The sequence below is a fragment of the Podarcis melisellensis genome (genome assembly GCF_964234715.1).
Source record: "Podarcis melisellensis genome assembly, chromosome: 11".
Classification (NCBI taxonomy): Eukaryota; Metazoa; Chordata; class Lepidosauria; order Squamata; family Lacertidae; genus Podarcis; species Podarcis melisellensis.
Genome location: NC_138543.1, coordinates 1,207,264 through 1,233,915, shown reverse-complemented (window position 1 = coordinate 1,233,915; position 26,652 = coordinate 1,207,264). Strand labels below are relative to the sequence as shown.

At 43.7% G+C, this 26,652-nt stretch overlaps 1 protein-coding gene across 4 annotated transcripts in view; it reads left to right on the top strand.

Moving 5' to 3' along the window:
* The window catches only part of APBA1 (amyloid beta precursor protein binding family A member 1), an 89,250-nt gene that overhangs the window by 18,049 nt on the left and 44,549 nt on the right, over window positions 1-26,652 (top strand). The window contains exons 1-2 of one of the 4 annotated variants that reach the window (XM_081930516.1): window positions 20,430-20,484; window positions 24,058-24,097. The exons of 2 other annotated variants lie outside the window; for them this stretch is intronic. The gene's annotated coding sequence lies outside the window, so the exon portion shown is untranslated. Of the gene's footprint in view, window positions 1-20,387; window positions 20,485-24,057; window positions 24,098-26,652 lie in introns of those variants that run through there. One more of the 4 variants, XM_081930517.1, reaches the window with a different exon arrangement.

Here is a 26,652-nt window from a genome sequence, read left to right as displayed (position 1 = left end):
GACTGAATACAATAGAGTTTCGGGACTTTAATACTTGGTTAGAAAAAGATGGTTCCTTGCACACACTGGCTGTGATGAACACTTGCTGGGCCTTCTGGTCACATTTTGGCACTCAGTTGTGAAATTATGTATTGCAGTTTCTAGAGATGCTGGAGACAGTTGCAACAGCTTTTTATACATAGCAGTGGTAAGTTATGATTATTTTTCATCAGCAAAGAAACAGGTATCTGGTAGAGTTTTATGATGAGAAGTTGCAGGTATGGCTGAGTGAGAGCAAGAGAATATTTATTTCCCCCCATATAGAAAATGCACTCTTTCTTCTGAAGCAGAAATTATAAAGCATAGTGGAGAGTGTGATTAAAAAGGGGGAAATATTATAGCAGAATATACAGGCAAAACTGCTACAAGAAAGAAATTGAGATCTTTACTGGATAGCATAAATAGTCCTTTCTTATTTTTGTAGCTGATATTTTGGGACTATGATTAAATTAATCACATTTTTAAGAAATCTTTTATTCCAAAGCATTTGTGATATTATGTAAGAGGTATAGGTTGGTTGCTTGAGAGCAATCAGGCAGTATGCTTCAGTAGTCTGTTTTAAAGCTTTCTTATCGGTGGTAGAAACCTTTGGAATGCAGAGCGCCTCTATTCCGTGTCTTGCTCATTCACTGGCAGAATCTGAGAGTGGGCGGTCATTAAACCTTCCCCAGCAGAGTAGTTTCTTGATGCCCAGTCTCCGCCTCCCCTCTCTGCGCGGAACCTTACTGCGCAAGGTGGGCGTGGGTAATGGAGGACCTCTCCTCCCCGCTTTGCTCAGGCAAGGTGTCCTGGCACCGCCTCGCCTCCTCCGAGCCCTGCAGCTCCTCTCCACTGGAGGCGTGGCTACTCTGCTCCGCTGAGGAGGTGCTGCTTCCCACGATCTTTGGGGGGGCTCTGTAATCCATCCGGCTTTCCCCCTCTCGCCCCTGAGCCGATGGCAGTTCCCTGACATATTATTTCCACTGTCTTTTTCCAATTAACTTTCCCATCCTGCATCATGTAATTTAACATTTGTAGTTTCAATATATTCACTTTCACAGCTGGCCTTGACGGGGTCTTGATCTGACATGATCAGCTTGAGTTGAGACCTGGGATGGGTTTTTAGGATTGGACTCACCAGAACAGTCTAAGAGTGGGATTTAGCATATTAAAATTTGTATCTTGTAGGTATTGCAATAAATGCTGCTTGCAACTGCTGTTCTGTGCATGTCCATGTTTGCCTACCCAGGTTCCTTTTTCTTTGGGTGATAGGTCCCAAGTAAAAAAGAAAAACATGAAGGAGGGAGATGACTTTTTAAATTTGTGAAGAAGTTACAAAGGTGGTAGAAAGGTGTTTGGAAGGTTACAAACACAGCTTCAAGCAGAAGGGTACAAACATAGCCTCAAGCCACTTCATGGCTATTTTTAATTTCTTGCGTTCCACAAAACAGATTAAAGGCACTGTAATTTGCCTAAGAAAATAGTTAGCAGCTGGTGCACTTTCAAAAGAAATAAATGCCTCACAACTCACATCATTCTGACTTAAATATTCTGTTTCTTCTTCTGTTTATTTCTGTTTACGTTTTCACTAATTGCTTTCTTTAGGCACCCTCTGAGAAATGCCCCATAAGCACTGAGTGCATTAGCATTTCTAGAGTAATGAATAGGCGTTCCGAATGGCAGCTGAGATTGTGCAGTCCATGTGACTCTCAAGAGTCTCCTCCAGCACCATAATTCAAAAGCATCAATTGTTCGGCGATCAGCCTTCTTTATGGTCCAGCTCTCCCTTCAATACATCACTACTGGGAAAACCATAGCTTTAACTATACGGACCTTTGTTGGCAAGGTGATGTCTCTGCTTTTTAAGATGCTGTCTAGGTTTGTCATTGCTTTTCTCCCAAGAAGCAGGCGTCTTTTAATTTTGTGACTGCTGTCACCATCTGCAGTGATCATGGAGCCCAAGAAAGTAAAATCTCTCACTGCCTCCATTTCTTCCCCTTCTATTTGCCAGGAGGTGATGGGACCAGTAGCCATGATCTTCGGTTTTTTGATGTTGAGCTTCAGACCATATTTTGCGCTCCTCTTTCACCCTCATTAAAAGGTTGTTTAAATCCTCCTCACTTTCTGCCATCAAGGTTGTGTCATCTGCATATCTGAGGTTGTTGATATTTCTTCCAACAATCTTAATTCCGGCTAGGGATTAATCCAGCCCAGCCTTTCGCATGATGAATTCTGCATATAGGTTAAATAAGCAGGGAGACAATATGCAGCCTTGTTGTACTCCTTTCCCAATTATGAACCAATCAGTTGTTCCATATCCAGTTCTAACTGTAGCTTCTTGCCCCACATAGAGATTTCTCAGGAGACAGATGAGGTGCTCAGGCACTCCCATTTCTTGAAGAACTGGACACTTCTGGAAATGTTTATTGGGAACAGTCTCTCCAAATGGAAGTCTCCTTGAGCCATCAAAGCCATCAGGTATTGCCTGTCTTCCTCCTCTCCCCCTCTGCCCCATTTCTTTTTGTGATGTCTAGGAGTACTATAGGGCTTCCTAGAGGAGATTTTGTGCTGTTTGGTTCCTTTGCATTGAAAAAAATGGCTCAGACAATTCATATTTTTTCCTTAGTGCTTTTAAATATTTTGGTACATGTTTGAATATCCAGTAAAATAGTACAGAGAAGACTTTACAGTTGATTACATGCAGAGTATTCAATTCACCACTTTATATGTTAACTAGTAATTCATTCTTTTTAGCAGTTTTCACTTGTTTCAACACTTCTGTTTTTACTGTTGAGTTGCTAGTTTTTATCTGGGTGATAAGAAAAAAATGGCAAAAGCAATGCTACATTTTTTTATCCTTCTCTAAGTAAATAACCTTGCCACTTTAGATAAAATAAAATTCCCTTGGGCTCCATCCAGGTTGAGGCAGGCACATCACTCATGTATGGAGTGATCCCTCATAGACACAGAGGCATCGGGGGGCCTTGGCCCCCACAACAGGCACAGATCCCTGGCAGCTGAGGCGCAGCAGCAGGTGGGTTTGTCTAGTGGGTAGGTGGATGGAGGCAGCAGGTGAGGACCCTGCTGGAGGTAGGCTCTGTTCACCCTCCAGGCACCCTCTGCCATGTGCCCCCACCCCAGCTGCCCAGTCTTCCAGGCAGCGCAACACTTGCCCTGCCCTGGGCACATGGGGCAACTGATAGAACATGAGAGAGGCTGGTTCTCCCCTCCCCCACCACATGGAAGCCACCTTCCCTTGGTCCAGTTAACTCAGTATTATCTCCATTGACTGGCAGTGGCTCTGCAGAATTTCAGGGGGTCTCTCCCAGCCCTGCCTGGAGATGCTGGACATTGAACCCAGGACCTTCTGCACACAGAGCAGATTCTCTTACCGCGGAGTTACAGCGTCATCTTTTGCATAGGATGGACCACAACAATAACAGCACATCACAAAATTTGACTTTGTATATGTGTTTTTAAAGTTCATATCCCGTGGGTCTCGATTGCTCAAGCTGCTGTACATCAGGTCGCGAAGGAGTCTCAGTCCTGGCAGTGCCTGGAGTAGGACCTGCTTAGTTGGAGCAAGCTTGCCCCGCCATGGGCCTCCAAATTGCTATTTATTAGAACGGAGTAATAAGCAGATCCACCAGTAAAAGTTTTAGAACTGTTGTGTTGATTACAGAAAATGAAAAAAACTTCCCCATTTACTAAGTAATAGTAATAGTAGCTTAATTACTGATTTATATTACTTGTTAAAATATTTTTTGCCTTCACGGCACTGTTCTAGGATACATTACAATTAAGTATAAAGCATTCAGTAAAGTATACTTCTTTTTATTTCAAAATACCAGCAACTGGAGTACCTGAAAACAAAAGGGAATGGCTTAAGTGTCAAGAAGTGTATTGATCTATGTAGGATTCATGTTTTTACATTGATACAATGTGCATTTCTTTTAAGTTGTGTGTGTGGGGTGTTTAACTGTAAACTTAGTACTCTTGTTCAACCACTTTGGGGGGAGACTTCCTAGCTGGTAAGTAAAACATGTTTTTACACCAGATAATTTGTAATTATCTTCCCATAATGTGTATGGTTTGGGAAGCAGAAAAAGTACTGGAGCTGTTTGAATTCTACAATGGCAAAGTAGCACAGATTAGTGAGATATGTTTATTCATCCAGGTCAAAACTATTTCAGTGGTATTTTGAGCTAGCTGATTAGGGAAGGTATCAGGGAACTCTTTGTATGTTCAGTTCTGCAAATAGGTTCTGTAGTTTAACAGAAGAGACAAAAGGCAGTAATTTATGGTATTCATAATGTGAACAACCTTTAACTTGTTTTAAGAAAATGTGAGGACTGCATTTGTTGATACAAACCCAAAAAGTGTATATTTCTACAGTAATATTTAGAATGTTAAAATGATGAGTAATGTTGTTAATGCTTAGTTAATTTTGCAATGTTGGATTTAATTTGGAAAGGAGAATCTCTTTCTGTTTTTGTTTTTGTGCAACCAATTTGAAACTAACACATGCCAAAGAAAGTTGTTCATGGCCCTTGGGAAATCTTTGTTCAAATAGCATCCCTTTTTGAAAATGCCTGCCAATAAACTGTCACTCGAAATTCACACACCTGCCAATTACAACTCTGCTCTAAACATTCTCTTCTTTATGACGGGAGAACTCTCTGGATCCAAGTTGGATTCTGCCAGAATTGTATCATATACAGTCATACCTTGGTTCTCAAATGCCTTGTGACTCAAACGTTTTGGCTGCTGAACGCCACAAACCTGGAAGTAAGTTTTCCGGTTTGCAAACTTTTTATGGGAGCTGAATGTCCGAAGCGGCTTCTGTGGCTTCCCCTTGAGTGCAGGAAGTTCCTGCAGCCAATCGGAAACTGCACCTTGGTTTTTGAACGTTTTCAGAAGTCGAACAGACTTCTGAAACGGATTCCGTTTGAGAACCAAGGTACAGCTGTATTTGGATATGCTTGTTCTCAATAAAGGAAAAAATACCTGCAGTCTGGGCTAATATAACTTGTGATTTCTGTTGTCTATGTTCCAGTAACCTCTAGGCTGGACCACTAGAATGTGTTATATATTGCGCTGCCTTTGAAGACAGTTCAGAAACTGCAGCTAGTGCAGATTTAGTGGTCAGATTGTTGAACATGACAGGATGGTCTGAACATATAACACAACGTATAACACTACTTCTGGCACAGAAGTGACAGTTTAAAGGTAGGAAAACCAAGTTTTTGTTTGTTAATAGGAATCTGGAATCACCAAACGTTCAAGATAATGTGTGGTGACCTTCTGCCATTAGAATTTGTAGCACTACCTGAAAGTTGTTTTGCCTTTGCTTTTTTGCTTTGACTCAATAAACTTGAGAAACGTGAGTGGAAGGAGAGTAATTTATTTGTGCAGTTCTGTGATGTCAAGTGGAGGGCTTCTTGCAGAACAGCTCTGGAACATATTGGAGTTTGTATTGCATTATGAGGAACATGGTAAATCCAGAAGATCCAAGAGACTCTACCATATAATCTTGAAAGTCCAATGGGTCATTAAAAGGTCTTGAAAGGGAGTTATTCAAATTCTTGCATGTTACTTTGTGCAAATGGAAAGAACAATGTTAAACAACAATTGATGACCTCCTTCTACAGTAGAAAGTGTCCTCTCATATTGTATGGTATGTTGGCTTGACAGCCACAGACAGAAAGTCTTTACAGAGAGTGGTGAACACAGCACATGATATCATGGGTTGTCCCCTCAGCCTGCTAGATGACATCTCAAGGGATCATTGCCTTAGGAGAGCGAGAAAAATTCTCAGGGACGATTCACATCCTGGCCAGCACCTCTTTAATCTTCTACCCTTGAGCAGGAGATATAGAAGTATAATCATACCAACAGGCTAAAAAAACAGTTTCTATCCGTGGGCTGTTAGGCTGCTGAACGGAAAATAATATAGTGCAACTGACTTTTGGGGTTGGTATGTTGTGTGACAAGCACACAGAGTGCAATGAGATTGAGTGTTTGGGGGGGGGGAGGCTTGGTTAATTTCATTGTACACAGGTTGTACATTGACAATAAAGGTATTATTATTATTATTATTATTATTATTATTATTATTATTTCCTGGTTTTGGAGTCACTTTTGTCACACAGTGATCTTCAGGTAAGTTAGAACCACCTTTCCAGGGGTAGGAGTTTTTCACTAGCCACTGCTGGATTCAAGCTGTCATTTTGTACAAGTGTGGAACAACATGTTGGAGGGCATGTACCACAGACTACTGTTGGATGGTTAAGTAACCAACAAACAAAATACTTTTAGGCCAAAATTATTACTATTTATAAAGCACCAACAGTGTATTTATTTAAAAGATGTTGAAGCCGTCCATTGGTAAAATTATCTGGGACATGATTAAAAATAGGAAAAACAATATAGAATAGCAATAAAATAAAGTAAATGAGAACCAGTGTAGAAGAAAGTCAGCATAAAAATTCAGCAGAGCAGATGAAATTTAATGAGCCAATTCACATTCCATGCCCCAAAGCCTGGACTAATAAAAACATATTTATCAGGCTCTGAAGAAACAACACCGGCTGCCCATGTAACTTGGGCAATTTAGCTCCATTGGACTCAATATGATTTACTTTTGAGTATGGATTGTATGAATGGTGCCTGGTGAGCCATCCTGGAGAGGGAATTCCATGAACCTGGTGCCATGACTTTTCACTATACGCCAGATGATGAGAGGGAAACTGGAGGTGAACATCAGATGTTGAGCATACTCCTGTTGTGGAAGGTAGTCCCCTGCTTCCCACCATACATGCATCTGCAGTCCTCCCCACTTGCGGGATGCTCTCCCCTGGGAGGGTTGGCTGGTGCCTTCATTAAAGGCCTCTAAGTGCCAGGAGAAAACATTGCTTTTTAACAACGTCTTTGGCTGATTGACATCCAGTGCCTTTTTAAATGTGTTGTGGAAGGGGGATTCTTGGGTGGTTGTTGCTTTTATTTTTATTGTGCATATTGTGTCTTTTATGTTGTAGTTTTATGTTGTTAACTGTCCTGAGATCTATGTGCATAGAGTGGATGATGATGATCCCAAACAATTTATACTCTGAAGTCTCAGAGTGGGAAGAGAACAAAAGGAGGGAAAAGGCAAGGATAATAAAGGATATTTGTGAACCAATTCCAATACTTGTACAAAGACTTGTACATAGTAAATGTTTTCATACATGATTAAGATTTAATTGGCTTTTTTTAAAAAAAATATTTGATTGATATCCATAACTCTGGAGCATCTATATGCACAGCTTTAGTTGTGACCTATTGTCAATACAAAACAAATTACTGCTCCTACTGCTACAGATGGGATTCATTTTGAGGTCAGGATTTGAAGGAAGAAGAGAGGTAATCCCTTTATATTCTTATAACTTGAACTGAAACAGCTTTTGAAGACTATGAGAACTACTTTTTTGGAGTCAGTTTTGTGACATGTACATAACATAAGGGACATGTACTGCCACCCTTAAATTTTCACGTTGGAAAAAAATCTTGCTCCATTGCCAAGAACATGTTTGTATTTTTTGTTTATTTCAAGATACTACTACAGCCATTCTGTGCTTAGCAAAGGAGGGGAGCTTTATAACTCCGTGTTCTGTTCCTGGTACTTGTAGTACACAGATATTTGATGGAGTGAAAAATTTAGTGGCAGAATTAAGACAACGGAGACAAATGACAGAAATTAGAAGTGGTTCTTATTATCAACCAGTGTCTGAGTTTTACAAAATCTGTTTACAAGTTTAGGCAACTGTTTCTTGCTTAAGGAGGAAAGTCATGAAACCAGCAGAAACAGCCAGATGGCACCTAGTGGGAGATGCAGTATTTTCCTCATGAATTGGGCTGTCTGTGCTTGGAAACAATCATGTAATTATACTGAGAAATTGGCAAATTTTGCACTTCCTTCTCTAACAGCAGTAAGTGAAAGGTGAGGTCTTTAAAAGCAGGTTACCCATTTTCAAAGCATCGCGTGTTTACCCAGTTTATGCAGCTTAACCAGTGTTCCTCTCTTTTGGCTGCCCAGAGGATAGGTGTAGCTGAAATGGAGAGGAAGTCAAGAATCAGCACTTACTATAAACCAGGCTCCCTCAACCTTGGCCCTCCAGATGTTTTGAGACTACAATTCCCATCATCCCTGACCACTGGTCTTGCTAGCTAGGGATTATGGGAGTTGTAGGCCAAAAACATCTCTGGAGGGCCGAGGTTGAGGAAACTTGCTATAAATGGTAAAATGGTTAATTACTTAGAGGGCTTTTGTTATACTCTTCATAGAAGACAAGACACAAAAGTATGGTGGCAGAGAGTTTTGAGCTACCTAAGGCAGCAAAAGTAGTATGCACAAAAAGGAGACAGAAGCTCCTCATTGAGATTCCACACAGTTTGCCATTATGAATTTGCTAAAAACCCAAAGTTTCTTGGAATGGTAGGAACAACAACAACAACAACAACAACAACAACAACAACAACAACAACAACAACAACTTATACCCTGCCCATCTGACCGGGCCTCCCCAGCCACTCTAGGAAAGCTTTGACTTGATATTATGATATTATAGAGTGTGACACATAGGAAAGATGGCCCTCTAGGACCTTGGGAGATTTAATGAGGCAAAGATCTTCACCATGCTGCTGATGGCTGAGAGTCAAACCATCCATCAGATGCTTACTGCTTAGAGGTCTTTTGCTGTGAGCAGACTTCTGTAAATGTTGCTGTTCGTTTTTGGGTCTAAGCCAATTTCATTTATTTCTTGCATACTTTGGTTGATACAGCTGCTTGTCATGTATTTTACGTGTCCTTTTGATGTTGGTGACACGGATGGTTCCCCCCTCCAACAGTGTTTGTACTTCTTAAGTGGAGCTTGTAGCTTGGTTAGACTTTATAAAAGTCATCCTTCATTGTTTCCTAACATTTACTGGGGCACCACACTGAGGTTGTCTGCTCATAGTTGGTTCACACTTTGCCAGACAAATATGAAAACTGCTGTTTTGGGGGGAACTGTATGTATACGTGGCAGGAGTGGGGACAAACAATGACTGTGATCTGGGGAATACAGTGGTACCTCGGATTAAGTACTTAATTGGTTCCAGAGGCCCGTTCTTAACCTGAAACTGTTCTTAACCTGAAGCACCACTTTAGCTAATGGGGCCTCCCACTGCCGTCGCGCCGCCAGAGCACGATTTCTGTTCACGTCCTGAAGCAAAGTTCTTAACCTGAAGCACTATTTCTGGGTTAGCGGAGTCTGTAACCTGAAGCGTCTGTAACCCGAGGTACCACTGTACAAACTTTCTTTGTTGCATTGCTACATCATCTCTATGTAGCAGTAAGCATAGAGATCTTTCCATCATGAAGGGTTCTGTTTGCATTTCCCGAATATTGCAGAGTGTAGAGCATGCCTCTCTTCCAACCCTTCTCTTCCATCTCTCACTTGATGGTTCTCATTTTGGGAGACCAGGAGGGTTATGTGAGGGCACATCTTCAAAGCAGTTTTGTGTGCTTGGATTTTTGCATTGTACAAACATCTGGCTGTTACTCTTTCCTAGTGTGGAGATGCAGACTGATGTTTCCAGGTTCAGATATGCATAAAAGGCACTGCTGAGCCCTTCTAAGCTCTCCATTGATTCCTGTTTCATATCTTCTGCAGAACTGGAAGTATTCGTGTTGCTGTAATTATTTAGGTAATTTCTGTACTTGATAAAAAGAGTTTCCCATAGGTAACGTTTTTCAAGCTTGACATTTTTCTGTCTATCGCTCTTTCTCTTCTGAACCTTGAGGGAATGGCTACCTAATGGCCCCTTATGCAGTGCTTGCCCCTTTTCTCTTCTATTTCATACTTCAGAAGTTGCCTTCTAAGGAGCAGTTTTTGCTCCATGTTTCCAGATGATCTGCAGTTGACATGCAGCAGTCTTTGCCACACTAGACAGGACACCTTTCATGCAACAGCAATTGCGCAGTTTATTTGTTTTTTAAGTAAAAAAGTAAAAGATCAGTAAAAGTAGTCAGTTCCTACCCTCATACACCAGTTGTTTTCCTGGTCAATATTCAGGATGGAGGCTCCTGCACTTGATATTTGGCAAGAACCCTCCCATTGGCACTAATGGAAGCTTTCCTTGCAGTGCAAACAGTAGATGCTGGAGGGCAATTCAAATAAAGACTACAGTGGAAGAGTCAGAGTTAAAGCCTGCTTCCTCTCTTCAAGGTCATAGTCTGGATCAGGGCCCCTGCACCTATTTGCTTTAAAAACAAAACAAAACAATTTAAATTGCTGATTGTATGAAATTGTGTCAGATTTAGTTTGGTACTTGGTTCTGGTTGTATCCTCCAAGAGCTGCAGGAGGTTTGGCTCGGCTATTCTCTGATGAGGAGCCATCAAAATGGTAAATGATATTTGGTCTGCATCAGCCATAAAAGAGGAGGAGAGTGACAGAATTTTAATATTTCCTGTGCCTGGGACTTGTCCAGACAAGGATCTTCTCTTCAGCGCCAGCTACATGTTAACGGTGTGGCTCTAAGCATAATAATTTGATTTTAAAAGCTATACAAGCCTGACCCTTGTAGACTTCGATCTGGAGCTTATTTCCCTGCAATTATAAAGGTAAAAACAGCATTGGAACTATATATAAGTGATAAAGCGTCGTGGAGGCAGCAGCAAAAGCATTTCCCTTTCCTCTAGTGTTTTAAACAAAATTACAACCTTAGATATTCTCCTCAGTCCAGGAGTCATGTAACTTCCTGAGCTCTATTATTACTTGCCAGACTTTCTGGTGGTAAAGAGCCATGGCCAGCATTTAAGGTCGTCTTGGTCTTTTGGCTCCCTTCACAGACACCTTTCGTTTATGGAGGTGAAAGAGCCTTGAAGTTGTGCAGACTATATTTTCATACAAGTCATTATTTATTATATCACTACAAAAACAAAAAAGCTTGCTGTTTTGTCTTTATATCCTGAGCATGTCTTAATTTCTATAGACTAACCACTCATTTTCTATTGTCCGAATTTCCCCCCTGAATTAAATATGTCCTGTAGTTGGTAATATTGCAGCCAACTGGTACAGTGATCTCTAACTTCTTTGTAAGGTTTCAGTTTCAATTGACCATCCTCCTCTATTAGGAGCTGTTTGTATGTTGCCCAATTTCCCCCCATATTCCCTTTTTTAACTGAAAATGCTTCCAGTGGTGACACTGTCTTGGGCTCTAACCAACTTTGGTATTTCATCCACACTTTATATAGTGCATTCCTAATTATGTGATTAGTAAACCCTTTGTGTGTTTTGGCCTTGTTATACCTAAGATATGCATGCCAGACATGCATTTTATTCCAGCCCTCTAAATCCAAAATATCTGTATTGTCTAATAACATCCAGTCCCTAATTCAACATAAGCGTGAGGCTTCATGATAGATTCTTAGGTCTGGAAGTGCAAAGCTCTCCCTTTCTTTTTTGTCTGTTAATAATTTGTATCTTATGCGTGGCTTCTTTCCCTGCCAAATGAATTTAGTTAAATCTTTCCTCCATGTTTCAAAACACTCCATTTCCCCTATAATAGGGATCATTTGAAAAGAAATAGCATTTTGGGGAGTATATTCACTTTAATGACAGAGATTCTGCCCCATACAGTCAGTTGTAACCTAAACTAGATATCCATGTCATTTTTTATTTCTTTCCAAATTCTTTTATAGTTGTCTTCAAACAGATTGATATTCTTCATAGTGATGTCAATTCCTAAATATTTGGCTTTCTTGACGATTAGTAGGCCCATTTTTTCTTGTAATTCCTTTTTCTCAGGATCCAGCATGTTTTTGACCATTAATTTCATTTTAGATTTATTAAGTTTGAACCCTGAGACCTTACCAAATTCCATCATTTTTTCTAAGGTTTTTGGAATACTTTCTTCTGGCTGTTCCACCATTAATATTAAATCATCCGCGAAAGCTTTCAACGTGAAGGCTTTCCCCCCAATGTTATCCCTTGTATACCTTGGTCTTTCCTTGTGTCCAGTGTGAGTATTTCCAGGACTGTAATAAACAGTAAGGGGGAAAGTGGACAGCCCTGCCTGGTCCCTTTTTCTATTTGGATCTCTCTCTCTCTTTCTGTCTGAATATAATACAGAGCAATTTTCTTGAATGCCACAAAACTTCAGGTCTCTGTGCTTTATGTGTTGGCAGTGAGAGGTTGGGAGAGAACTCTTAGTGCTGGAGGGAGCTGATACTGTTAACTCGTGTGTTGTTGCATTTCTTCAAATTGAAATGTCTTTCTAGCCAGTGGCGTTTTGTGCTCGGTAATGGACATAGTTGGGGGATGCTGGGAATATTTGCCAGCCTTTATTTATTGGTTCAGATCCTTACTCTTTAGGGAGGCAGGTTAGTTTTTTCTTTTTCTTTTGGGACAGAATGATTTCTTCCAGTCTCTTGCTCAGCGAGGAAAGGCATCTTCTAAAACAGCCATTTTCACTTCCTCGGTATCTTAGAAAGATTTTGGCAGTAGGATAATTATAGCAGTAACAGTTCATACGAACTAGGAAATGGATTTTTTATTTGTAAATCAATACTTTGGATATAGCAATAGCATTTTGACAACGGAGACCTAATGGATAGAATGTTGTATTGATGCTACGAGGCACTTGCTTCCTACAGCATGTGATAGAATCAAACAGCCATGGGAGGAGGTACCTGCAGTGGCGTAGCGTGGGTTGTCAGCACCCGGGGCAAGGCAAGTAATTTGTGCCCACTAACCCGTGGATTTGCGCCCCCTAACCCATGGATTTGCGCCCCCTAACCCTAACCCCCAGATGTTGCGCCCGGTGCGGCTGGCCCCCCCTGCACCCCCCACGCTACGCCACTGGGTACCTGTCAGGGACAGGACTGAGGAGGAATGGTGGGGGGCACTTCTCCTGAACCTTCCCGAGAACAGGAGGACAGTATAGATTTAGAAGAGTGGTTTGCAGACGGACATAGTTCTGAGACTGCAGAGGGGGAAAGCTGGGAAATATTGGAAGAGGAACAGCAGGAAGAAGAAACACTGGGGGAGAGATAGCTGACAGACTCCGGGTCTTTGGAGAGCATTCCTGACCTCCACCCTCAGGACTAGGCATGCATTGAGGGTAGTAGACAGAAAGCTCAGAGGCAGAAAGCCCAGATCATCCGGTGCAGGGATGACATACAGGTGAAACTGGAAAAATTATAATAATAATAATAATAATAATAATAATAATAATAATAATAATAATAATTTATTATTTATACCCCGCCCATCTGGCTGCCTTAAGATGTCTTCTGAATGTCAGGTAGTTGTTTATCGCTTTGACATCTGCTGGAAGGGCGTTCCACAGGGTGGGCGCCACTACCGAGAAGGCCCTCTGCTTGGTTCCCTGTAGCTTTGCTTCTCGCAATGAGGGAACCGCCAGAAGGCCCTCGGCGCTGGACCTCAGCGTCTGGGCAGAATGGTGGGGGTGGAGACGCTCCTTCAGGTATACTGGACCGAGGCCGTTTAGGGCTTTAAAGGTCAGCACCAACACTTTGAATTGTGCTCGGAAACATACTGGGAGTCAATGTAGGTCTTTCAAGACCTGTGTTATATGGTCTCGGCAGCCGCTCCCAGTCACCAGTCTAGCTGCCGCATTCTGGATTAGTTGTAGTTTCCAAGTCACCTTCAAAGGTAGCCCCACGTAGAGTGCATTGCAGTAGTCCAAGCGGGAGATAACCAGAGCACGCACCACTCTGGTAAGGCAGTCCGCAGGCAGATAGGGTCTCAGCCTACGTACCAGATTGAGCTGGTAAACAGCTGCCCTGGACACAGATCTGACCTGTGCCTCCATGGACAGCTGTGAGTCCAAAATGACTCCCAGGCTGCGCACCTGATCCTTCAGGGGCAGGGAATCCTCCACACCTGCCCGCCTCCTGTCCCCCAGAAACAGTACTTCTGTCTTGTCAGGATTCAACCTCAATCTGTTAGCCGCCATCCATCCTCCAACCGCCTCCAGACACTCACACAGGACCTTCACTGTCCTCACTGGTTCTGATTTAAAAGAGAGGTAGAGCTGGGTATCATCCGCATACTGATGAACACCCAGCCCAAACCTCCTGATGATCTCTCCCAGCGGCTGCATGTAAATGTTGAAAAGCATGGGGGAGAGGACGGAACCCTGAGGCACCCCACAAGTGAGAGCCCAGGGGTCTGAACACTCATCCCCCACCACCACTTTCTGAACACGGCCCAGGAGGAAGGAGCGGAACCACTGTAGGACAGTGCCCCCAGCTCCCAGCCCCTCAAGACGGTCCAGAAGGATGTTATGGTCGATGGTATCAAACGCCGCTGAGAGATCCAGCAGAACTAGGAAACAGCTCTCACCTTTGTCCCTAGCCCGCCGGAGATCATCAACCAGTGCGACCAAGGCAGTTTCAGTCCCATGATGAGGCCTGAATCCCGACTGGAAGGGATCCAAATGGTCCGCTTCTTCCAGGCGTGCCTGGAGTTGTTCGGCAATTGCTCGCTCTATCACCTTGCCCAATAATGGAAGATTTGAGACTGGGCGATAGTTGACCATTGTGGCCGCATCTAAAGATGGTTTTTTAAGAAGCAGTTTAATAACCGCCTCTTTCAGTGGGTCTGGGAAGGCTCCCTCACGGAGGGAAGCATTCACCACCCCACGAAGCCCATCACCCAGTCCTTCCCGGCTAGCTTTTATAAGCCAGGATGGGCAAGGATCCAGGAGACAGGTGGTTAGTTTCACTCGTCCAAGCAGCCTGTCCACATCCTCGGAGGTAACAGATTGGAATTGATCCCACTCAACTTGACTAGACAGAACTCTAGCACTCTCCCGCCCCGGCCCTGCTCCCACGGTGGAGTCTACTTCTTCCCGAATCTGAGCGATTTTATCTGCAAAAAACTCATTGCAGGAGAACATGTGGCCCGTACTGGGCCCCGATGTTGCAGGTGGTTCCGCTAAATTGTGAACCACCTGAAAAAGTCTCCAGCTGCTGTTTTCTGCAGATGCAATAGAGGCGGTGAAGAAATTTTTCTTCGCCGCCGCTATCGCCACTTGGTAGGCTCGACGTTGAGCTCTAACCTGTGTCCGGTCAGATTCTGAATGATTTATCCGCCACCGGCGCTCTAGCCATCTCAACGATTATTTCATTGCCCTCAGATCCGTGGAAAACCACGGGGCTCTCCGGGCTCCATGCAATCGGAGAGGGCGCTTCAGAGCCAAACAGTCAATAGCCCTGGTTAACTCCGCATTCCAGCGGGCCACCAGGGAATCAGCTGAAAGGCCATCAACATGGGATAAAGCATCCCCTACCACTCTCTGGAAACCATTTGGATCCATTAAGTGGCGGGGGCGGACCATCCGAATTGGTTCCACCTCCCTGCAGAGGGGATGGGTCGCAGAGAAGTCCAATTGCACCAGGAAGTGATCTGACCATGGCACTTCTTTCGTTTCGCTTTTACTTAGTGTCAGATCACCAACATCCATAGAGGTAAACACCAGGTCCAAGGCATGTCTGCGGCTATGGGTTGGGCCAGACTTATTCAGGGACAGCCCCATGGAGGCCATGCTTTCCACGAAGTCCCGAGCTGCTCCTTGTAAGGTCGTGTCGGCATGGATGTTAAAATCCCCTAGGACGACCAAGCTAGGTGTCTCCAGGAGAACATCCGCCACGACCTGAAGCAGCTTGGGCAGGGAATCCTTGGTGCAGCGGGGAGGTTGGTACACCAAAAGGAATCCTGTACTGCCCCTATTGCCCAACTTCCAGAACATGCACTCGGAAAACTGGGTCTTCCCAATAGGACGCCTGGTGCAAACTAATGACTTTCTAAAAATCACTGCAACCCCCCCTCCCCGCCCACACGACCTGGGTTGCTGTGCATAAGAGAAACCTGGTGGACAAGCAGCGGCAAGGACAGGCCCATCTGCTTCATCCAACCAAGTCTCTGTTACACATGCCAGGTCAAGTCCTCCATCCATGATCAAGTCATGGATGGCAGTGGTCTTATGAATCATTGACCTGGCATTGCACAGCAGCACCTTCAGGTCATGTGGGTATCCCTTGCTGATTCTAGTATCCATCCGGTCAGGACCAGACCCGGAGGCAGGGATAGTCCTCAGACAACGACTAAACCTGCCTCCTCTGTAATGACATGGTCTGGTCCTAGCGTAACTCCTCCTCCTACCCGTGATCACTGAGATCGGTTGTCCCAGTGCATCCCCCCTGTGGAACATGCCCCAGCCATTTTGTGGGCTGGGGCCCACTCCCCGGCAGCCCTGACCCCTCCCCCTAAGAACAAAATAACAACTTAAACAAATAAACAAAACCAATAAAACAATACAAACAAACAAAAAATGTAAAAATTACAAAAACATCAAAATAAAAAAGATAATTCCCCAAACCCAACCAAACATCCATCCCACCCCCACCCCCCACATACAAAAAATCCAAAAGAAATTTTTTAAAAAACATTTTAAAAACGCTCTGTGCCCCTCCTGCAGTAACAACTGTCCTAGTGAGGCCTGTCAGGCCCCACCCTGGGCCAGATGGTAAGTGACAAGAGCAGGCACTCACTCAGAGGAGTCCTCCCGGGCAGGAGGTAGCAAGCAGCAAGCAGTCCTTGTGAGGCTTCAGGCCCCGCCCCAGGCCAGGTGGTAAGTGGCAGGAAGGAGCAGGGCCCTCAGGCACTCACTCAGGGGAGTCCTCCTGGGCAGCAGGCAGCAAGCACCAAGCAGTCCTTGTGAGGCTTCAGGCCCCGCCCCAGGCCAGGTGGTAAGTGGCAGGAAGGAGCAGGGCCCTCAAGCACTCACTCAGGGGAGTCCTCCTGGGCAGCAGGCAGCAAGCACCAAGCAGTCCTTGTGAGGCTTCAGGCCCCGCCCCAGGCCAGGTGGTAAGTGGCAGGAAGGAGCAGGGCCCTCAGGCACTCACTCAGGGGAGTCCTCCTGGGCAGCAGGCAGCAAGCACCAAGCAGTCCTTATGAGGCTTCAGGCCCCGCCCCAGGCCAGGTGGTAAGTGGCAGGAAGGAGCAGGGCCCTCAAGCACTCACTCAGGGGAGTCCTCCTGGGCAGCAGGCAGCAAGCACCAAGCAGTCCTTGTGAGGCTTCAGGCCCCGCCCCAGGCCAGATGGTAAGTGGCAAGAGCAGGGCCCTCAAGCACTCACTCAGGGGAGTCCTCCTGGGAGTCCTCGTGGAAAAGTTCATTTATTTCAGTAATTCAATTTAAAAGGTAAAACTAATATATGAGATAGACTCATGACATGCAAAGTGAGGTATGTCAAGCCTTTATTTGTTATAACTGTGATGCTTATGGTGTACAGCTGATGAAAACCCCAAATTAACAGTCTCAGAAAATTAGAATATTGTGAAAAGGTGCAGTAGCCATTCAATCCATAACACCTGCAATGGGATCCTGAGCCTTTAAATGGTCTCTCACTCTGGTTCAGTAGGAAGCACAGTCATGCTGACCTGACAGTTGTGCAGAAAGCCGTCATTGAGACTCTCCATTAGGAGAGGTAATTGCAGAAGAAGTTGGATGTTCCCAAAGTGCTGTATCGAAGCACATTAATGAAAAGTTATACGGAAGGGGAAAGTGTGGAAGAAAAAGGTGCACAAGCAGCAGGGATGACCGCAGCCTGGAGAGGATTGTCAGGAAAAGACCATTCAAACGTGTTGGGGACTTTCACAAGGAGTGGACTGAGGCTGGAGTTAGTGCATCAAGAGCCACCACACACAGACAGATCCTGGAGATGGGCTTCAAATGTTGTATTCCTCTTGTCAAGCCACTCCTGAACAAGAAACAATGTCAGGAGCGTCCTACCTGGGCTAAAGAAAAAAAGAAGTGGTCTATTGCTCAGTGGTCCCAAGTCCTCTTTTCTGATGAGAGCAACTTTTGCATCTCATTTGGAAACCAAGGACCCAAAGTCTGGAGGAAGAATGGAGAGGCACACAATGCCAGATGCTTGAAGTCCAGTGTGAAGTTTCCACAGTCTGTGTTGATTTGGGGAGCCATGTCATCACCTGGTGTTGGTCCACTGTACTTCATTAAGTCACTTCCTGGATAGCTCAGCTGGTTAGAGCGTGGTGCTGAGAACTCATAGCAAGGTTGCAGGTTCAATCCCCATGCGGGACAGCTGCATATTCCTGCATTGCAGGGGGTTGGACTAGATGATCCTCAGGGTCCCTTCCAACTCTACAATTCTATGATTCTATGATTCTAAGTCCAGGGTCAACACAGCCGTCTACCAGGAGATTTTGGAGCACTTCGTGCTTCCTTCTGCAGACGAGCTTTATGGGGATGCTGACTTCATTTTCCAGCAAGACTTGGCACCTGCCCACACTGCCAAAAGTACCAAAACCTGGTTCAATGCCCGTAAGATTACTGTGCTTGATTGGCCAGCAAACTCGCCTGACCTGAACCCCATAGAGAATCTATGGGGCATTGCCAAGAGAAAGATGAGAGACATGAGACCGAGCAATGCAGAAAAGCTGAAGGCTGCTATTGAAGCATCCTGGTCTTACATAACACCTCCGCAGTGCCACAAGCTGATCGCATCCATGCCACATTGAGGCAGTAATTGATGCAGAAGGGGCCCAAACCAAGTACTGAGTACATATGCATGCTTCTACTTCTCAGAGGTCCAATATTGCTCTATTTTCAATCCTTGTTTTGCTGATTTCATTTAATATTCTAATTTTCTGAGATTGTTAATTTGGGGTATTCATCAGCTGTATGCCACAATAATAATAATTAATAATAATAATAATAGTAATAGTAATAATAATAATAATTTATTTATACCCCGCCCATCTAGCTGGGCTTCCCCAGCCACTCTGGGCGGCTTCCAAAAGAATATTAAAATACTGTGATACATCAAATATTAAAATATTAAATTGTAACAAATAAAGGCTTGACATATCTCACTTTGCATGCCATGAGTCTATCTCAGTGTTTCCCAACCGGTGTTCCGCGGCACACTAGTGTGCCGCGAGACGTTGCCTGGTGTGCCGTGGGAGGGAGGCGGGCGAGTCAGATCTCCCCCCAGGAGCACAAGGCTTGCAGGCGGCAGCTGGCAGCACGGGGCGCCCTTCGGAGGACGCCCCGTGCTCCGCGCTCGTGTTGGCAAGCCTTGCGCACCTGGGGGGCGCGTGGGGCGCCCTGAAACAGAGGGTTCCCCATGCTGCGGACTGTAGCCTGCCGCCCGACGCCGGGGCGCCCTGAAGCAGAGCGCCCCTCGTGCCAGGCAGACATGGGCCAGCCCCACAAGCTCGGGGGACAGCGGGGAGGTGCAGCACCGCCATCCCACTGTTCCCCGACCTGGTTTTGGGGGGGGGGGGAATAAAGGAAAAAAAAAATTCCTTTATTTCCCCCCCCCAAAAAAGTAGGTGCGTCCTATGGGGCGGAGCGTCCTATGGGACGAAAAATACGGTACTTACTATTTCATAATAAAGTAATTATAAAATACTTTCTTTGTGTTTATTTGATGCCTATTAAAGAGAGTTACTTTATATATAGTCAATATAGGCACAGAGTTAATTTTTTAAACATTTTCTAATGGTGGTGTGCCTCGAGATTTTTTTCATGAAACAAGTGTGCCTTTGCCCAAAAAAGGTTGGGAAACACTGGTCTATCTCATATCTTAGTTTCACCTTTTAAGTTGAATTACTGAAATAAATGAACTTTTCCACAATATTTAAATTTTCCAAGTTTAACTTATAGGACAGGGATGTCCAACCAGTAGATTGTGATCTACTGGTAGATCCCTGGCTGATCCTGGTAGATCACTTTTTGTGTACAAAAAGTTACCGGGGGAGAGCTAAAAAACTCTTTGCAATACTCCCCCTAAAAAGCTCAACAACTCTGGGCAATCCACCCATCTCACACATGCTCCTCCTCCCTCCAATGACAGTGGGTAGATCACTGCCAGTTTTTTTATACCAGGAGTAGATCACGGTCTCTTGGGAGTTGGACATTCCTGGCATAGGATAAGAGAGACGGAGAGGGTTGGGCTTTACTCGGAACAACGCCATTGCAACAGTACCTCGGTTTTCGAACAGCTAGTTCACGAACAACTTGGAACCCAAATGCTGCAAAACCGGAAGTAGATGTTCCGGTTTTTTAACTTTGCCTCGGAAGCTGAATGTGCTCTGTTTCCATGTTTCCTGTTGCGCTGCTAATTTGCGTCCCCCCCCCCCCCATAGTAATTCAGACCTTCCGTTTCTGACTGCAGTGTTCTGAGGTGATATTTCAAGCTTATATCTGGTGCTTTTGTTTTTGCTTTTTATTTTGCGTTTTTTTAAAAAGGCTTTTTCCGTTAATTTGTTTTTGTGACTGTGTGGATCCCAGTTCAGCTACTTTTGGATTGATTGATTGATTGATTGATTGATTGACTGCAGAAATGGATAAAAGCCCCCCATCCAAACAATGACTATCATCAGTGCAGGTAAGATTTTTTTAAACTTTTTTTTATCATCTACAATAATATTTTATTTATTTTAAAGTACTGTGCAGTACATTGATTATTGCTTTCATTTTATGGATCAATGGTCTCATTAGATAGTAAAATTCATGTTAAATTTTACTATTTTAGGGGTTGTTTTTAAAAGTCTGGAACAGATTAATCTGTTTTGCATTACTTTCTATGGGAAAGCATGTCTTGATTTTGGAACGCTTTGGTTTTCAAACAGACTTCTGGAACAGATTAATTTTGAGAACCAAGGTACCACTGTATTGAATAAGGACTACATTCCTTTGTCTCTCTGTGTGAATATTGAATAAATTATGTGGCAAGGACTCTTTGTGTTATCTGCTTCTTTGGCTGCTACTAGGGGAGGGATAGGATTCCCTGAACCTTGACAGTACCCTGTCCTGTAAAAGGAGATATTTGCTTCTCCTGAAAATAGCTAAATCCATGCCTAAACGCAACCAACTCCATATGCATAAGATCAACTTAGCATCCGCACCCAGTATGATAAGGCAAATGCTGAGGACTTGCAAGAGTTGTCATTACTAGCCTTTTCTTGAAGATGTCTTTTCAGCTTGGCACTTGCCAAGGAAATGATAAGCAAAGGAGATTCAGCCGCCTCGTGTTTTTTGCTTTAAGTCCACCTTTCTGAAGCACGCTAGCTCTGAAATGTGTATCACACCCATAGGTTTTCCCCGGGTGAGGCTCATCCATTGCACAGTGCGGGTGTGCTGACCCCTGCGATATCCCCCCCAAAAAGAATGAAATATTTAGCATACCTATATTCATTTGAAGTAACTTCTGTGTTTCATTTGCTGTCCATTAGGGCTGGGTGATACCTGGTTTTCAACATTGTGATATATCACCAGCTAAACATCACAATATACTGATATATCATGAAGTATCTGAAGAAGTGTGCATGCACACGAAAGCTCATACCAAGAACTAACTTAGTTGGTCTTTAAGGTGCTACTGGAAGGAATTTTTTTTGTTTTGATATATCATGATGGAGGATGGAGCTATGGCTTCATTAGTTAGCATTAGCTGGCTTCACAGTTTTTCCTGCATTGTGATTTTTGCTGGCGCCTGCTCTTGTGATTCCTGCAGGAGCCGGCTATGCTGGCAGAGTTAATGGGCTGCAGGAATTGAGAGAAGCGTTGGCTGGCGTCACAGTTTTTCCCACATTGTGATTTTTCCATAGCACACCCACACACCATGATTTACGATACATTGCCAGGTCAAAAATTATGAAACCAATACAGTCGTACCTTAGAAGTCGAACTGAATCCATTCCGGAAGTCCATTCGACTTCCAAAACGTTCAGAAACCAAAATGCGGCTTCTGATTGGCTGTAGGAAGCTCAGAAGCTGCGGAAGCCCTGTCAGATGTTTGGCTTCCAAAAATAGTTCGCAAACCGGAACAGTCACTTCCAGGTTTGTGATGTTTGGGAGCCAAAACGTTCGAGAACTAAGCTGTTCGAAAACCAAGCTGTATCACAATATGGACTTCAAAATGTTTTTGGACAATCTAATCATCTATTGCCCAGCCCTACTGTTCATTTTACAAAAGGTTTGGTGACTGTGCTGTGGAAATCAGATGACCCCCTTCTTCTTTCTTTCTCTTACTAGTAAAGAATGCAGATTGTGAAAGCCAGGCACAAATGTGATTAGCTGTGTCCATTCTGCTTGCTAGAGGAAAAGGTCAAGAAATCTAAAAGACCTTTCTGGATAGACTCGCATTAAGGGCATTGAAAAGTATTGGGGAACAGACTTCTAGGACTCTTGAACAACTCTAAGCTGTGACTTCTCTTGATTGTTTTGAATTGAAACCCTCCATGTGCCCTTCTTCTTTATGTTTGTAAGATAGTTTGCACCGCTTGCAGAGAATTAACTGGCCCACAGAAGTCACATAAGCATTTATTATTTGTGTGGCAGAGTATAGCCAGCAGAGGGAGTGCAAGTTAACAAACAGCCCCCATTTGAAAACTCCATACTAATAAATTTTCATACTTCAGAAATACTTGCCTGCTTGCAAGGAACTGATGGAGCTGTAGTGAAGCAATTGAAAGGCGAGATAGCAGTGTTTTAAAATAATTTTGGTAACTCTGGCTAGGTGAGTGAAGTATGCTCTTGGATCCCTGGGCATTGTAACTTTTGGTGGTGTTTCCAGACTCTGAAAAGAAATTGTTGCACTGTTGATTATGATGCACCACAAAAGTTGTTTTCCCAGCCAACCCCAAACAATGACATATACATGTATTTTTCATTTATTCACCTCTCAAATTCTGTCCCATTTCTTAGTCTTCTTTCCAGTTCCTTTATAAGGGAGGTGCATTTTGAGTTCTCATATCCATTCCCTCGAGACATGACTGCAATTCCCTTATCACACTGAGAGCTCTTGTTCACACATGAAACAATGATCAGAATTGAAGATTTTGGGTGTGGGAGCTGCTGTCATCTTTGGGGTACTTAGTGTGTATTAGTAAAATTAAGAATCCACTTTAATTTGAGTGCGTGAGATCTGTAAAACAGCACAAACAGGAGAGGCATGGTGCTTAAATGGGGCAATAAGAAGGACACCAGGCACTCAGCAGTACAGGAAACACAACAGATAGTAATTGTGAGGAGCGGTACAGACAACTCCCCATTTATGCGGGGGTTGCGTTCCAAGGAACTGCACGTGTCAGTGGGGCACATGTAAGCCTGTTCCACCCCCACCCTGCCCCCTATTTGTGCCACTTCTGGGTTCTTGGCGATGCGTGTGTGCATGGTTGCATGTGACTTGCATGAATGGGGAGTTGCCTGTATGTTAAATCCCTTCTTTGGAAAGAGAGTTGTCTATCTATCCATTTCGCTCTCACAACAATCCTGTGGTGTACGTTAGGCAGAAAGATTGTTCATGGCCCAAGGTCATACGTTGAGCTTCATGGAGATTTGAACCCTGGTCTGCCAGGTTCTAGTCAAACACTCATAGCTACACCACTCTCGCTGTGTTTATTCTGCAGTTATGCAGTTGTATTTTAAGGAATCTTTTGGAAGGAGAGGATGGTGTCTACACAGAGAAATAGACCATGCCTGCACTAAACGCTGGACCTGGAGCTTTTCCAACTCACATTCCAAATACATGAGGCTTGATGGTTAAGCCCTGAGTATGTACCAGCTCTAATGTTTTCTTACATTTTGCTCTGCTATAAACATAAAAACGTTTGTCAATTGAGGTGGGAAACCAATGGATGGAGCACTAACACATCCATATATGGAAGCATTCTACACAGGTCCAGCGTTTAGTGCAGGCATGGTCTATTTCTCTGCAGCTCACCCTCTCTGCTGAAGCCAGGAGAGTCTTGCTCTCCTGGCTTCAGCAAAAGCAACGCAAAGCCTCCGGAGGCTTCGGAAGCCTCTGCACTTCGGAGGCTTCACGTTGCTGTCGCTGAAGCCAAGGAGCCTGCATTCGCTCCATAAGATGCACACACTTCCCCTTAATTTTTGGAGGGGGAAAAGTGCGTCTTATAGAGCGAAAAATACGGTAACATTTTTTCTTTCTTTTTTTTAGTTTTGAACCCTGCTGGTCCCCAAAATGTCTAATTACAAAGGTAAGAGAGAAGGCCTGGTCTATTACCTTTTGCTAGCTAGGGTTGCCATATTTTGAAGAGCAAAAACAAGGACACCTTTGCTGACTTCTACTTTTAACTATGGATCGCTATGACGAGACTCATTTTACATACCCATGAAAAAGAGGGCATGTCCTGGAAAAGGAGGACATATGGCAACTGTTATAGCCCCCTTAGCTACTGCTTTTGGAAAAGTATAGAAAGCATGATTTGGTTGGTTGTAATTTTTTTATTATTATAAAATTATTTAAATACCACATTTACAGGTATAGTACTCCCAAGAAAGCTCACAATATGCAGTTGCAATTGAAATTATTCAACCCCCATTGCAAATCAGGTTTATTATCAAAATTTACAGACTTTTAGTTGCTTGCAATGAGCAAATCAAACAAAAGCAATTGAAATAGCTCAGCACAACGAATGCTTCAAGCTGTTTCCCCAATTTAGCTGAAATTGCAACTCATTTTTGTATTAGTTCCTACACAACAAGGTGAAATGCCCATTTTTATAAAACTATGAATGTCTTTCTTAACTTTGTCCCTGACCATTTCTTTCTTGCATCCCTGACTATTTCTTTTCTTGGATAGGTTTTAAAGATCTAAAACATTTTAAGTTTATTTTCATTTTGTTCACCTTTTTCTAATCAGCTAGCTTTAATTCTGTATAATTTTCCATTTGCAGTTACATCCCTCCTCCAGGGCATGATCAATCTGTATTTGAAGTGGGGGTGGGGAGGGGAAAGAGCTGTGGCCTCATTCGGACATGGCATCCTTAGAAAACACATTCCTCTTTCTGCTTGGAGATGCAGATTCAGAGACTGCCATTCTTCATTAGGGTTTTAACTATGTTTAGAAAGCAAGCTGAATGTTTGCTCAGTTGCCCTGATCAGCAAATTCAAGAAACAGAAAGCCACCCACTGCTTGAATGAAAGAGGAAAGTGTCCTCAAGAGATGAATATAAGATGCCCAGCTCCAGATGCACTTTATAATGGCAAGAGAAGCAAAAGAGCCCCGCCATGGGAACATGTTCTGCGCTTTGAAGCTCTGGCTCCTTTTGCTGCTCTTTGGAAATGCACATGTGGATTGCTTCACATATTGGACATATTTGAAGAAACTCCCCCCCCCCCCGCCCTCTGATCAACCATAGTTTACCGCTTTTGTCTGAACTTAGAAATTACAGTTCCTTGTTCCAAAATAAGCCACAACCATTCTATTATTATTAATTCATTAAGATCACAGATGTACAGCATAAAAAACCAAAATGCATAACAACAATACAAAATTTAACACACACTCTGGACACATTTTAAAAGCCATAAAAGGATCTTAAACCTACTTCAGATTGTGGTTTATTCTGAAACTGGCTTCCGTACTTTCCTGGAATGGGGAACTATGGTTAATTGGAGGGTTACTGGTTTGATCACTCGTGCTGTGAAGAGAAGAGCAAGGGGGCTTCACAGGGGTGGGGAGCAGAGCAAAAACATCATTCCTATCTCAGCTTAAGATTCTCCAAACCAGGGCATCATCTTCTCAGTCTTCTTAATTACCTTCCCAAAAGAAGGTCTATTAGCAACCAGTTAGTAGATTAGTTGGTCCAGGGTGGGTTTTGTAAAGGAGCAGTTGCCAGACAGCTTCTTTCCAAGCACCAGCCACTTTCTCCCTCATTCATAGCAACTTAAGCCTCCCTAGTCTATGTTTCCTGAATGTGAGATCGGCCCTGCCCAGGATGAGTATCTGGAACAGTTGTAAAATTGTCTCTTCCACCACCTTCCCACAGCCAGTCTGGACTAATTTCCTTTGCAGGGATGGTTAGACCAGTGTGCAGTGCTCCACTGAATTGCTGCATTCTGGTCAGGATTCGAAGGAAGCCCTCAAGCTGTGTTGTTGAACTTTCACCAGAGGACATTGCAATGCCAGCTCAAGACTTAGCCCTAAACAGGAGAACCTTCCGCATAGAGCTCTTGCAATGTGTGAAGCAACCCTAGATGCTTTTTTTTATTCCAGCCTAGAGGGATGGATGATGTATCTTAATGGAAGATGTGCATGCCATGAACACTGTTCTGTTCATTGCTGGTCTGGAGCTGCTGTCACAAAAGTTGATGCACAAGTGTCTGTTTCTGGGATGAAATCTGTTGGATGATATCCTGTGTTGTTAGATGGGGAAGCTAAACAAATTCATCTTCCAGACAAATGCAGAAAAAAAGTATTTTATGTATTCAGTATTTTTTGTAATGTCCAAACCCTTAACATGTGGAATATGCTATGTACCAGAATCATAGAACTGTAGAGTTGAGAGGGACCGCAAGGGACATCTGGTCCACCTCCTGCAATGAAAGAATCTTAGCTAAAGCATTGGGGACAGACGGCCATCCAACTTGAAGCCATGGGTTCAAGTCCCACCCTCCAGAGCAGGAGAAAACAAGCTTGCTCCAATTAATGGAGAAATTGTGGTGGGTCGGGGGATAGTATTAAAAGGTACAGGATATTTAGTAGATTCTGGATGCTGCTGAGAATGTTGCTTATAACTCAACATTTACG